General features: G+C 45.7%; 1 protein-coding gene across 1 annotated transcript in view; it reads right to left on the reverse strand.

The window, feature by feature from the left end:
- LOC126101628 (high affinity copper uptake protein 1-like) overlaps window positions 1–14,950 on the reverse strand; it is an 848,466-nt gene that overhangs the window by 129,805 nt on the left and 703,711 nt on the right. Inside the window, exon 3 of the mRNA XM_049912311.1 lies at window positions 9,699–9,834. The gene's annotated coding sequence lies outside the window, so the exon portion shown is untranslated. The remainder of the gene's footprint in view (window positions 1–9,698; window positions 9,835–14,950) is intronic.

Consider the following 14,950-nt stretch of genomic DNA (forward strand, 5'->3'; position numbering starts at 1 on the left):
TAGTCAGTGAGACGGAAGGAGTTGTCCAGGAGAAATGCTTTTAAATTAGATTTAAAATTTGCTTCGCTACCTGCCTGACATTTTATGTTGCTGGATACATGTTCAAAAATTTTTGTTGCTGCATACTGAACTCCTTTCTCAGGCATTAGCAGATTTGACAGTGGGTAATAAAGGTCATTTTTGCCACCAATGTCGTAGGTATGAATATCACCGTTCTTCTCAAATTGTGGTGTATTATTTATGACGAATTTCAGTAGCGAATATATGTGTTGTGACGGAGGAGTTAAAATGCCTAGCTCTTGTCGTTCCGTTCTTCGTTAGCATCATTTGCAGAGGGGTATTTTTCGCTCGATATAAAAGTAGCTGTTTACTTGTGGGGTCTTTGTGAGATCGGGAATTAATGACAGGCGGATAGCGATCCTCAGAGCTGGCTGCACGATGTGCTCGTGACTGCAGCTTCGCCGCTAATGACCAGCTTGCTAAGCCCTCTACAGCAGTGGCGGGGAGGGGGAGGGAGTACAGACTGCAGTGCAGTGTGCTAAGCTGATTACACGGACCTGGTGGGGGGAGGGGCAGTCTGAAGAGATGCTGCGCTCGTTAGCTGCGACGCGATTGCTCGCACGTCCCTCTACCTACCCCTCCCCCCACCCCCCTCCGGCACCCTTTATTTTTCACTTTTACTGGTACCCACCGACCTCTGCAACACCCCCTCAGTAATACTCTAGTCATAAATGGAGCCTGTACTCGCTAAACAGGAAAAGGTCAGAGGCCGATAAACTTTTACACCGTCGTCAGGTTTTCCCACGAATACAGCTCCGGCACCTGCAGCGCCGCAGCACAATTTATTCTGCCAGCGGGCTTGATGAGTGAAAGGGGCAGCATACCTGGCGTTTTGATCCTGTACTGAATCACGTCTGTCTCGAGAGCTCATTTTCATTTACGCGCCAGCGCCAAAACTGCGTGTGTTGTACCTGAATGGTGAAAGTGTGGTTATGAAGGCGTATCCTTTTTATGAAAATGTTGACAATAGTAACAAAATGTAGGAACGATAACTGTGGTGTCACCACCAGACACCACACTTGCTAGGTGGCAGCCTTTAAATCGGCCGCGGTCCGTTAGTATACGTCAGACCAGCGTGTCGCCACTATCAGTGATTGCAGACCGAGCGCCGCCACACGGCAGGTCTAGTCTAGAGAGACTCCCTAGCACTCGCCCCAGTTGTACAGCCGACTTTGCTAGCGATGGTTCACTGTCTACATACGCTCTCATTTGCAGAGACGACAGTTTAGCATAGCCTTCAGCTACGTCATTTGCTACGACCTAGCAAGGCGCCATATTCAGTTACGATAAGTATTATCTTCCAGAATGTATTCTGAACAGATAATATTGTCAATCATGTAACGTCAAGAGCGACGTTCATCATTAATGGATTATTGCAATTTTGTCATATGACGACATGATGGAGACCGTGGCTGTTGTTTGAATACAAATGTTGATGGTGTTAGGACAGACAACAAGGATGCAGTGGGAATGCATTTACATATGTTGGAGGAATGTTATGAAAACAAACACTCAAAACCGACGTTTCACGTAAGTCACAGGCAACGAAAATCTGTAACGCAACCATCTGTGTGTGGCGTGTTTATAATTATGTATTATTTATATTTTAGGACAATTAATCTGTAAAAACAAAAAAAACACACACCACATGTCATAAAGAAAGCGTGTAAACCGTCCTAGGATGAATCACAACGATTCGAAACCGGTAACGGTATCCTTTGAATAAAGAAACTGAAAGTAAATTTGTGGCTGGTTGCTGTCCTAACACCATCAACATTAATGGATTAAATTTAAGTATCAAGCTAATTACGTCCGCTTTCTGAATTCTCATTCCTTGTCATGTTCCAGACCTCACGTCAGTATAGTTCCTCCCTCCTCACGCCAGCCTGCGTGAGCTAAAACGCGGGCATTTAGGCCTCCATTCGTAACACGGTTTTGGCTCTTCTGCTAACACATAATAACATAGTTTATTAATGACCAAAAGAAAATTCATAGTGGACGTTGTTTTCAAAGATCCCGTGGTGAATTCTTTATACTCTGAGAATTGTTACACAGCAGAATAGTAAGGAAGTGCAGGAATAAAATTTGGTTAGACACCGATTGAGTGGTGTGCGTCTGCCGGCTACACAACGGTGTCGTAACCAAATGTCAACATTGGAGACATCAAGTACATAAACTGGGAGGCCGTTTCATCGGACTATGCAAGAGGGAGTCCAAAAGCGACTGACACAGTGCATTGACGACAGTGTGGAGCAAACGAACACACTACTGTAACGAGGCTACATGTAGCGACTTCACCGATAGAATTCATAAGAATGCCTTTCACGATGCAAACTTCGCATAAAGGAATGTTCTGAAACTGTGAAGGTAAACACTAGAGCACACGACAGTGTAGATAGGCTCAGATAACGAGAACGCATTCGGTCTCCAGAATGAGGGAGCTCATGTCATCGCCTGCTATAAAACATCTGCCATTCTCAAGCTCATTGTCAGATTGAGGCCATTCCATATGCATCACGTATAGCTCTATTAATTTGTAGGATGCTCTAGTGAACTGAAAAAGTGTCTACAGGCTGCCGCTAACGTGGAGGGGACTATTGAATTGCGAGCTGCAGTGCTGCCGGTCACGAATGCCGGACATTTGCCACGCCGGACATTTTCCACACTTGCCCCTTCGCCAGGTAGCGATCCCTCAGGTAAGGGACGCCCTTTCTCGTACTACTTCTGTCCGCTTTCAAACCGTCGTCTCCACGTCTTACTCAATACAATCAGTACGTAAGGGACCTTCTTCTTCGACATCTTGGCCAAATACAGAGCTTCTTTTCCGAAATCTAAATATTTATAACTTTTGCGAAACGAAAGCAATACCGACGATTCTGTCAATATGTAATTAGTGCTGCCAAGTATAAATATAGATCCCTCGGTCTGTACGGTAGCTTCCTTGTACGCTTACTGATTGCGATAGAAACAGTCCTTCGCCATGGGAGCAACAAGAATGGAACGATGCAAAGAGAATGCGAATGTACGCTAATCATTTCTTTTTGATCACTGCATTTATGCCTACTTTAATTGCTACAACTGCATGCCCAAAAAAAACAATAATGAAAGAAGAAATGGGTATGTGAATGTGTGAAAAGAACGACATACTCGATATTAATTTACTCTCTAAAATGCGATATCCCTTGAGGCGAAACATTAGTTAATAAAGTGTAGCCGGACAATGTTCAAAACATGACTGAAAATACGTTCACTAAATAGAGATAAGAACATCTATGATTGACATGTCATCTAAAGTCGACGTAGAATTTTAAAACGTTAGAAATAAGGAAATGAAGTAATACAGAATGCTATGCTTGTAATGTACGTTGTTGTTCTGCATTGTTTAGCTCTGGTATTTACAGGGTCACAGAGAAAGCATCCTAGGTTTTGGACGGAAAAGCCGTAATTGTAATGATCTGCACTACAGCAGAAACAAGAAGCACAAGCTAAGGAAAAATAATGTAATGTGTGTTCCAGCTCACAAGCGACATTGAAGCAGATAGTTCCTGTGACTTAGTATGGCCAGAGGTTATATTCGACAACCGGAATAAATTAATAACTGGCTCCTTTTACCGACCCCCGGTCTCAGATGAAACAGTTGCTGAACAGTTCAAAGAAAACTTGAGTCTCATCACAAATAGGTATCCTACTCATACAATTATGGTTGGCAGTAACTTCAATCTACCTTCCGTTGTTGACAAAAATACATTTTCAGATCCTATTGTAGATAGAAAGCAACTTCCGTAATTGTTCTAAATGCTTTTTTTTAAATTATTTTGAACAATTAGTTCACGAGGCCATTTAAATGGTAAATGCTTACGAAAACACACTTTACCTCTTAGCCACAAATAATCCTGAGCATCACGACGGATACAGGGATTAGTGAGCACACAGTCGTAGCGAGGCTCAATTCCGTAACAAAGAAATTCAGCAAAACTAAACGCGAAATATATCTATTTATAAAAGCAGCTAAAAATTCGGTTGACGTCTTTCTAAGAGACAGTCTCCAATCCTTGCAAACTATGTAAGTGAAGACCATATGTGGCTTAAGTTCAAAGAAATAGTATCAACAGCACTCGAGAGATTCATATCAAATAAATTAATAAGAGACAGAACTGATCCCCCATGGTACACAAAACACGATTGAAAGCTGCTTCAGGAGCATCGAAAAAGGTACGTATAATTAGACGAACGCAAAATCTCCAAGATTGGCGAAGTTTTACTGAGGCTCGAAATTTGGTGCGGATTTCAAGGCGAGATGCATTTACGAGGTGCATTCAAGTTCTAAGGCCTCCGATTTTTTTCTCCGGACTGGAAAGAGATAGAAACATGAGCATTGTTTCAAAATGAGGCCGCGTTCATTGTCAATACGTCCCAGAGATGGCAGCACCGTACGGCACATGGAATTTTACCGCCAGCGGCGAGAATGAGAACTGTTTTAAATACTTATGATGGCGACGTTTTCCTTACTTGAACAGCGTGCAATCATTCGTTTTCTAAATTTGCGTGGTGTGAAACCAATTGAAATTCATCGACAGTTGAAGGAGACATGTGGTGATGGAGTTATGGATGTGTCGAAAGTGCGTTCGTGGGTGCGACAGTTTAATGAAGGCAGAACATCGTGTGACAACAAACCGAAACAACCTCGGGCTCGCACAAGCCGGTCTGACGACATCATCGACAAAGTGGAGAGAATTGTTTTGGGGGATCGCCGAATGACTGTTGAACAGATCGCCTGCAGAGTTGGCATTTCTGTGGGTTCTGTGCACACAGTCCTGCATGACGACCTGAAAATGCGTAAAGTGTCATCCAGGTGGGTGCCACGAATGCTGACGGACGACCACACGGCTGCCCGTGTGGCATGTTGCCAAGCAATGTTGACGCGCAACGACAGCATGAATGGGACTTTCTTTTCGTCGGTTGTGACAATGGATGAGACGTGGATGCCATTTTTCAATCCAGAAACAAAGCGCCAGTCAGCTCAATGGAAGCACACAGATTCACCGCCACCAAAAAAATTTCGGGTAACCGCCAGTGCTGAAAAAATGATGGTGTCCATGTTCTGGGACAGCGAGGGCGTAATCCTTACCCATTGCGTTCCAAAGGGCACTACGGTAACAGGTGCATCCTATGAAAATGTTTTGAAGAACAAATTCCTTCCTGCACTGCAACAAAAACGTCCGGGAAGGGCTGCGCGTGTGCTGTTTCACCAAGACAACGCACCCGCACATCGAGCTAACGTTACGCAACAGTTTCTTCGTGATAACAACTCTGAAGTGATTGCTCATGCTCCCTGCTCACCTGACCTGGCTCCTAGTGACTTTTGGCTTTTTCCAACTATGAAAGACTCTCTCCGTGGCCGCACATTCACCAGCCGTGCTGCTACTGCCTCAGCGATTTTCCAGTGGTCAAAACAGACTCCTAAAGAAGCCTTCGCCGCTGCCATGGAATCATGGCGTCAGCGTTGTGCAAAATGTGTACGTCTGCAGGGCGATTACGTCGAGAAGTAACGCCAGTTTCATCGATTTCGGGTGAGTAGTTAATTAGAAAAAAAATCGGAGGCTTTAGAACTTGAATGCACCTCGTAATAGTTTCCACAACGAAACTCTCTCTAGAGACTTAGCGGAAAATCCAAAGACATTCTGGTTCTATGTTAAGTAAACCAGCGGAAAGGCTCAGTAAGCGATGAGGTGGAGGAGGAGGGGGAGACAACGGACCCCATCCTTCGGAGCAGGTAAAGTCGTGGCAAATGTCCGGCGTAGCAAATGTCCGCCGGTGACAGGCTGTGGATGGGGGCCGGGCCGATCTTCTTTTGGTGAAGAACCGTATGAATGTCTGCAAGCAGTCGAACTTGGGCGCTGGGCGCCTGTGTCGCCGCTACTGGAGTAGTACAGGTACCGCCATACCCACTTGTCTTCCTTGTTGCTGTTGAGTCTTTCACTTTCACGCCATCTCGACAACCGACTACATGGGGTACGCAACATTCTGGAATTGAGCCTAAATGAAGCTTCACTCAACGAGAGCGCTAAGGTTCCGACAGACGCCCACAGCCATGCTGAACGGCTGCCGCAGTCTCCTACGGGCCGTAGGCAACGTCAGGACCTGCGCTTTCGAGCGGCACGGGCTCAGCACGGTCGCTGGTAGGCACCGCCGGGAGAAATATGGAGAGACTGGAAAACTCTTGCCAATAAATGTTTGTTAACTGCTGTTTCATTAGCGAACCGGCGCTCCACAGGACTGCTAATCCTTTTAGCTCTCAACACGAACGTGGCTTGGGTCGGAACAGAACTGAACAACAGGAAACGTGTCGCCTAACCATTTCAAAACACACAAATTTATTTGTTTGAGAAAATATTGTTGTGGGTTGGCAAGAGAGCCAACCCGGTATGAGAGGAAGCCGAAAGGCACGCGTTTTAGCTCACGCAGGCTGGCGTGAGGTCTGGAACAGGTCAAGGAAATTAGACTAGCAAAAAAGGACGTAGCTGTGGAATACTTAACTTTAATCCATAAACGGTGAACATCGCTCTTGACGGTACATGTTTTACAGCATCAATAGTAACTGGTAATGGCGCCTTGCTAGGTCGTAGCAAATGACGTAGCTGAAGGCTATGCTAACTATCGTCTCGGCAAATGAGAGCGTATTTTGTCAGTGAACCATCGCTAGCAAAGTCGGCTGTACAACTGGGGCGAGTGCTAGGGAGTCTCTCTAGACTAGACCTGCCGTGTGGCGGCGCTCGGTCTGCAATCACTGATAGTGGCGACACGCGGGTCCGACGTATACTAACGGACCGCGGCCGATTTAAAGGCTACCACCTAGCAAGTGTGGTGTCTGGCGGTGACACCACAAATATATACTTGCAAACACATCAAACAATTTCTAGAACACGTCTTCACTTTTATCTTTTGGATCTTGTTTTCTATGCTAAGTGCCAAACAACATTAAAATAACCAGAATGAGATTTTCACTCTGCAGCGGAGTGTACGCTGATATGAAACTTCCTGACAGATTAAAAGTGTATGCCGGACCGAGTCTCGAACTCGGGACCTTTGCCTTTCGCGGGCAAGTGCTCTACCATCTCTCTCTCTCTCTCTCTCTCTCTCTCTCTCTCTCTCTCTCTCTCGCTCTCTCTCTTTTAATTATTTGGTAGGGGCTCGGGGGGCAAAGCGGGCAGGGGTCGAAACCCGAGGCCAGGCCACAGTGTCCCCCTCACCACCACCAAGCCCGTGGAGCATAGGGAAGTGGGAGACACAGGACTCAACAGGAGTGGAAGGCGTTGTTGTTGTTTATTTATTTGCATTGTGTATTTGTAATATTCACTATTATCATGAAATTATGTGGAACACATCGGCGACAGAGAAAAAAAAAAAATATAAATTCTGGGTACAGAAAAAGAAAAGAAAAAAGAAAAGCAAAAAGAAATAAAATCCGCGCAATCTGCGACGCGCTCTCCCATCCGCGGAGGTCAAAAGTAGAATCGATCGTACGCGGCTTAGACACCGCCGGGGGAGGAGGGGTAGGTGCCCTCTGAGCCAGGCACCCCCCAACTTAGTGGAGGTCTAACAAAGACCGCTCGAAGATAGTTAGCGAATAAAGTTCGGTAACGTGGCGTGTTTTCGAGAGCTGCATGGGCTGTTCGTAAACAGGTCCAGAAGTCGAGGCGGGATTTAGGTCCCACCATCTGAGCTACCCAAGCACGACTCACGATCCGTTGTCACAGCTTCAATTCTGCCAGTACCTCGTCTCCTACCTTCCAAATTTCACAGAAGCTCTCCTGCGAATGCTGAAATAACTTTTCTCGTCAAATAACTCTGACTCTTTCACTAATGAAATCATTTTCATTACAACATGTTCATTTATTTACTTTTTTACGGATAGTGTGCGCTTCTTTCTGTAAAACTTAAATTCCAGCACCCTTTCGGTTTCAGGTGTTCCGTCTCTCTTGTAGGACAACACTAGTAGGAAAAAATACCTAAATTTTTTTAGTGTGTTACGGAAGCAAGGCAAACAACACAATAAAGATCAGGGAGACAAGAAAGCACGAAATCTAATACTGTATAATGGGACTGAGCCGGACCACAGTGGATAAACTTACAACGTTAGCAGCATGTTAGGAAATTTAGAACTCCGCACCATCTATTCATCATCGACGTCACACAGGACTCGTGATGTCGTTAGCTACTGCTTTACACGCAGGAACGAAAGGCGCATGCACTTTGAGAAACAGCAGTCGATTTTTGACAAGAAAGTCGCTCGTGTAAAACTGGATTCTGGTACATAGCGATCTCCACTGTTGAAAAGAGTACTGACTAAGAAGTTCCAGAACAAACATCAGAAACCAGGCAGGTTATAAAAGCACTCCGTCTTCAGACCACAAGTGGCCCACCGGGACCATCCTACCGCCGTGTCATCCTCAGCTGAGGTTGCAGGTAGGAGGGGCGTGTGGCCAGCACACCGCTCTCCCAGTCGTTACGATGGTTTTCTGTGACCGGAGCCGCTCCTCAATTGGCATCACGAGGCTGAGTGCACCCAGAAGAATGGCAACAGCACATGGAGGCCCGGACGGTCACCCATCCAAGTGCCAGCCATGCCCAACAGTGCTTAACTTCGGTCTTCTGACAGAAACCGGTGTATCCACAGCTGCAAGGTCGTTGCCAGGCAAGTTATAAGGGTTGTGCAAAACTTCTTTGTACGCTTCATGTGATAATTCGAGATGCACGTTCTAGTGTGGACAATGCAATGTTCTCTTGAGGTTCCACTTCTTATCTCCAACCAGCATATGGCCGCTAGGCTACAATGAAAGCGAAAGAATTGCCACTGAGTTAACAATTACCCTTTTTTTACGAAATTCATGCGTTGTCTAAAAATCCAACTTTATTCCACGACGGGATTCGATCTTCGTCTATCATCCCGGTCTTCTGTACACGCAAAGAAGGTAGGGAACCATGTAAGTATACATAATCAAAATAAACTTTGAGAGAAATCAACATAATGCAACAAGAGCTTGCTGTATTTACAAGACTTTCAATTTTGCGAGTGCATCAGAGATTCATACAACACTGTTGTAATCCACACCGTACATGAGAAAAAATATTTAAAGTATGAATTCAACACAGGTGGGGCACATAAATATCGTCCCTCTCCTTGTGCCTCGTATTTTCAATAATTTCTGTCACATTAAAATATACAGCTCATAACGGAATGGTAACCCAAAGAGAACGAACTGTGTATACACACAGCCATTAAAACGCTAATGCAACGATACAGCTCAACGTGTAGAAGTCAAGAGAAGCTAGATGTGACACCTAGTTCAAAAATAATGTTTTCATGCTAACCTACTGTTAAAACTACACAATAAATACGAAACGCCGCTATCATTACTTATTCCTAGTAACAAAAAACTTCTCGTTTTTACAATCAAAATTTATTTTCCTTGATGTTGTAAAATGTGTTTTGCATTTTTAGAAAATTGTTAGCCGGGAGCACTATGAGGAACACCGCCTACCTCATGTCGTTGAGGCCTCTACGATATTTTTACAACAACCGACTTTGGTTCTATTTCATTGTAACGTTGATTCATTCGTTAAAAATTTATACTCACAGTTTACATGTAGTAGGCCTCTTCCCTACAGCTCCGATCTTGCTTCAACTGTGTAGGCTGGGACGACAGCTATATTCTACAGATGAAAGGCGTTATGGGCATGGCACAACGACTGCCTACCAACGCCAGAACGTACCTGCAAGGAAAAGAAAATCAGTTCAACAAGGGGCTGGTAGAATGAAAATACGTATCGAGTACAGCTCGAGTAAGACAACATTGTGGCTGACAGACTGCCTGATGTCGTTGGTATGTGTGAACTTACATTTTCAGCCTCGTCCTAAATGTATTGGTATTTACATAAATAAGATTTTTCTGTGTCCAATGGAGTATTAAGAAGTACGCCTCCAGTTAAATTGGCTATAATTCAAATATTGCGTACGATGCATAAAAGTCGACAGCACCACTTAACACGCGCACGGTATCAAAAAAATGGTTCAAATGGCTCTGAGCACTATGGGACTTAAGATCTGAGGTCATCAGTCCCGTAGAACTTAGAACTACTTAAACTTAACTAACCTAAGGCCATTACACACAGCGACCGTAGCGGTCGCGCGGTTCCAGACTGTAACGCCTACAACCGCTCGGCCACTCCGGCCGGCTGCGGCTCTATTTTGATATGACACACTTGTGCATATGGAAGTACTAACGAACTCGGCAAGATTTGCAGCAGCTAAATATGTCGCTATCTACTCCCCCCCCCCCCCCAGTCACTCTCTATTTCCGCCTCACCCCTCTGTCCATCTCCTCCTTCCCCCTCTCTCTGCCCATTTTCTCTCTCTCCCACTCTCTGTACATCTCCTCTTCCCTCTCTCTATCTCTCTGATCTTGAGCCTTGTTTATTGTTACTGCAAACGAAGTCTCGATTGGGAACTGAAGTCACTAAAAATGAATGGGTAAATCGGTTGGGATCATTAATATAAGCGCTACAGGAGAGATGTCTCCAGCTGCTGGATCAGTGAAGACGGTAGGTTCAATGACAGTATTTCTCACAGTGAACGGCGGGGAATACAAATTTCTGTATGATTCAGATTCCGTAATAGTATTCTGCAAGGACTTTTCGAGATTTTTACTAGCAACGTTTTCCCTTTCTGTATTACATATCTATTAATGTACCATATACCGGGTGGTTGTAATTAAACTTTCCCTATTTAACACGTTATAACACAGAAACTAATTATCGTACGAGGACCAAAATTGGTAGCATTAATGCCAAGGATATGGGGAGAGAATTAGTGCAGAATCAATTAATTTGAAACAATTTTAATGTGCTGCTACGGTACATCATACCATTACATGCCGGTACCATTTCTGCTACAAAAGCACTTAGTACGGCACCCATCAGTGTCCAGAAGAGTCTGAAAGCGCAGGAATGTAATCTGCATACCAGAACGAAGCATGTGCGTAGTTATGGTGGCTACTGTTCTTGATTTGCTACGCTTCAGATCAGCACATGTATGATTGTTCCCATGGAAAACCCTGTCTTTCAGTAGCTCCACAACCAGAAGTTACATGGAGTGAGATCGGGTGATCATGCCGGCCAACCATTTGGTAAACGATCGGCTGATAATTCGATCGTTTCCAAATTTGTTTCGAGCAGGTGAACTTCAGGAGCTACACTCCTGGAAATTGAAATAAGAACACCGTGAATTCATTGTCCCAGGAAGGGGAAACTTTATTGACACATTCCTGGGGTCAGATACATCACATGATCACACTGACAGAACCACAGGCACATAGACACAGGCAATAGAGCATGCACAATGTCGGCACTAGTACAGTGTATATCCACCTTTCGCAGCAATGCAGGCTGCTATTCTCCCATGGAGACGATCGTAGAGATGCTGGATGTAGTGCTGTGGAACGGCTTGCCATGCCATTTCCACCTGGCGCCTCAGTTGGACCAGCGTTCGTGCTGGACGTGCAGACCGCGTGAGATGACGCTTCATCCAGTCCCAAACATGCTCAATGGGGGACAGATCCGGAGATCTTGCTGGCCAGGGTAGTTGACTTACACCTTTTAGAGCACGTTGGGTGGCACGGGATACATGCGGACGTGCATTGTCCTGTTGGAACAGCAAGTTCCCTTGCCGGTCTAGGAATGGTAGAACGATGGGTTCGGTGACGGTTTGGATGTACCGTGCACTATTCAGTGTCCCCTCGACGATCACCAGTGGTGTACGGCCAGTGTAGGAGATCGCTCCCCACACCATGATGCCGGGTGTTGGCCCTGTGTGCCTCGATCGTATGCAGTCCTGATTGTGGCGCTCACCTGCACGGCGCCAAACACGCATACGACCATCATTGGCACCAAGGCAGAAGCGACTCTCATCGCTGAAGACGACACGTCTCCATTCGTCCCTCTATTCACACCTGTGGCGACACCACTGGAGGCGGGCTGCACGATGTTGGGGCGTGAGCGGAAGACGGCCTAACGGTGTGCGGGACCGTAGCCCAGCTTCATGGAGACGGTTGCGAATGGTCCTCGCCGATACCCCAGGAGCAACAGTGTCCCTAATTTGCTGGGAAGTGGCGGTGCGGTCCCCTACGGCACTGCGTAGGATCCTACGGTCTTGGCGTGCATCCGTGCGTCGCTGCGGTCCGGTCCCAGGTCGACGGGCACGTGCACCTTCCGCCGACCACTGGCGACAACATCGATGTACTGTGGAGACCTCACGCCCCACGTGTTGAGCAATTCGGCGGTACGTCCACCCGGCCTCCCGCATGCCCACTATACGCCCTCGCTCAAAGTCCGTCAACTGCACATACGGTTCACGTCCACGCTGTCGCGGCATGCTACCAGTGTTAAAGACGGCGATGGAGCTCCGTATGCCACGGCAAACTGGCTGACACTGACGGCGGCGGTGCACAAATGCTGCGCAGCTAGCGCCATTCGGCGGCCAACACCGCGGTTCCTGGTGTGTCCGCTGTGCCGTGCGTGTGATCATTGCTTGTACAGCCCTCTCGCAGTGTCCGGAGCAAGTATGTTGGGTCTGACACACCGGTGTCAATGTGTTCTTTTTTCCATTTCCAGGAGTGTATATGCGGTGGGGCTCCATCCTTGCATGAAAACTGTTGAGTTCAATGCGTCTCTTTCCTGTAGGGCGCATACGGCACGCTGCCGAAGCAGTAACGCTGAGCAGTCACGCTGCACGTCTTCGTTCCTAGAGCGTCAACCTGTTCAAAAAAGAATGGCACAGTGATGAACGTAGCCGTGAAGCCACACCATACGGCGACACGTTCACCATACACAGACACTTCATGCACTGCAAAGGGAAGTGAAGATCCCCACACTTGCTAATTCTTTATGTTCACCCGTCAGAGAAAAATGAGCTCCTGTCCATAGGATGGTCCAGGGCCAGCCCTCGTCAACTTCAGTCCTTTCGAGAAAGTGGAGAGCTAAGTCGACACGTTCTTGTGCGTCCTGTGGTGCGAGTCGATGTGCATCTTGTACGGATACCATTTACGAATAGTTCGAAGCACCTTCCGTGCAGTGAACCACGGGATGTTCAACTGTCGTGATACAGCGTGCGCACTGCATGACGATCGGGAATAGCGCACAGCATTGTGTGCCATTGCAACAGAGATTTCATCAACCACCTGTGGTGCAACCGGTCGTCCGGTTCCCCAGTTGATTCGAACTGCTCCGTCCAGCAGGTGGAGAAAGAGGACTCTGCCGCGATCCTTTCAGCCAGCAATATTCTTGAAGTGCAGCTGCAGCATTGCTATTGTTTTGATAATAGAGCTGCCCCTTTTGTCCAAGCTCATGTTGACACGTTAACAAGTGCACCGTGACTGGACACGTGTGTGACGCTATGAATCACGATGACTGATCACAACACGTGGTGGTCATAGTTCGAATTGGACGGTGGCGCTGCGACGCGTGGATACTATGCACCCCATACCCTGGGCATTAGTCATACCAAGTTTGGTATTCGTACGGTAATTAGTTTCCGTGTTATAACGTGTGAAATAGGGAAAGTTTAACTATAACCATTCGGTATATTAAAGAACGTGCACATTATGTCTGTCCGAACTTTTATTAGAATGGCTCAAATGGCTCTGAGCACTATTAGACTTAACATCTGAGGTCATCAGTCCCCTAGAACGTAGAACCTAACTAAGCTAAGAGCAGCACACACATCCATGCCCGAGGCAGGATTCGAACCTGCAACCGTAGCGGTGGCGCTGTTACAGACTGAAGCGCTTAGAACCGCTCGGCCACAGCGGCCGGCTTTTATTAGAGTATCGTGTAAAAATCTGGAGTAAGGTGCCGATCTTTTCGATATTTTTGGTAACAATGTTAAACTACAACTTGTCTTAATACAGAATTTTGAATTTTATATATATTTATATACCGTATATATTAAAAATATGTAGTATATGTCTGTCCGAACTTTTATTAGAGTATTTTGTAAAAATATGAAATAAATCAGTGATTTTTGCTAAGTACTTTTTCCTTATACCCGAACGTTTATTACGGTATCATGTAAAAATTTGAAACAAATAGGTGAGGAACTTTTCGAAATTTTTGGCAACAACATTAAACTACAGCTCAACGTAGTTACACGGAAGATTTACTTGTATCTATTTATTTTAAAACTTGCAAGTGATGGCACGATATTATTTTTTCATTAATATTTGGTATAATATATAAGTCAGAAAGTTTTATAAGATCGGAACGTAACTAGCGTTGGAGGCGCTCATTTTAATATGTTTGGTTTTAAGAGCAACAAAGCACTTACAATGACAGCTATTTTAACGTGACTTTGTGAACGTTGACTAGCGTGATCTGGTTTATTGTGTTTTAAATAGCCTTCCGGCCTTTTGTGGCGTTCTTTGGCGGGCAATTAGTGATTTCGCATGGGCAGTGGTGTGTGAGTCTGGATAGGTTTCGGCACAAGACGAACTTAGTTTCTGAGAGGCCAACCAGCCACATCGTTTCAAAATGGAACAAAAACAATCGATTTAACCTGTTGTCGGAAAACACTCGACTCTACTAATATCGGTAACTGTTAGTCCTTTAATGTTACAATTGGATCTTGAATTTTTTTCTCGAGGCTGAGGCACGCTTAGAACCTAAAAGGAGCATTCATTTCCCGCGTAAGACACTGATGCCTAAATGGGAGAATCGCCGGTAATAGTTTTACTCCCCATCAAATTTCTAGGGTCTTTTGCAGAACAAACAGCAACAAAAACGTCGCGTTTTTTAAGATCTTTAATAAGGCGCATTAGTTACTGCATATTTTAGTATA

This window comes from Schistocerca cancellata, chromosome 9, assembly GCF_023864275.1.
Source record: "Schistocerca cancellata isolate TAMUIC-IGC-003103 chromosome 9, iqSchCanc2.1, whole genome shotgun sequence".
In the NCBI taxonomy this organism is placed as follows: Eukaryota; Metazoa; Arthropoda; class Insecta; order Orthoptera; family Acrididae; genus Schistocerca; species Schistocerca cancellata.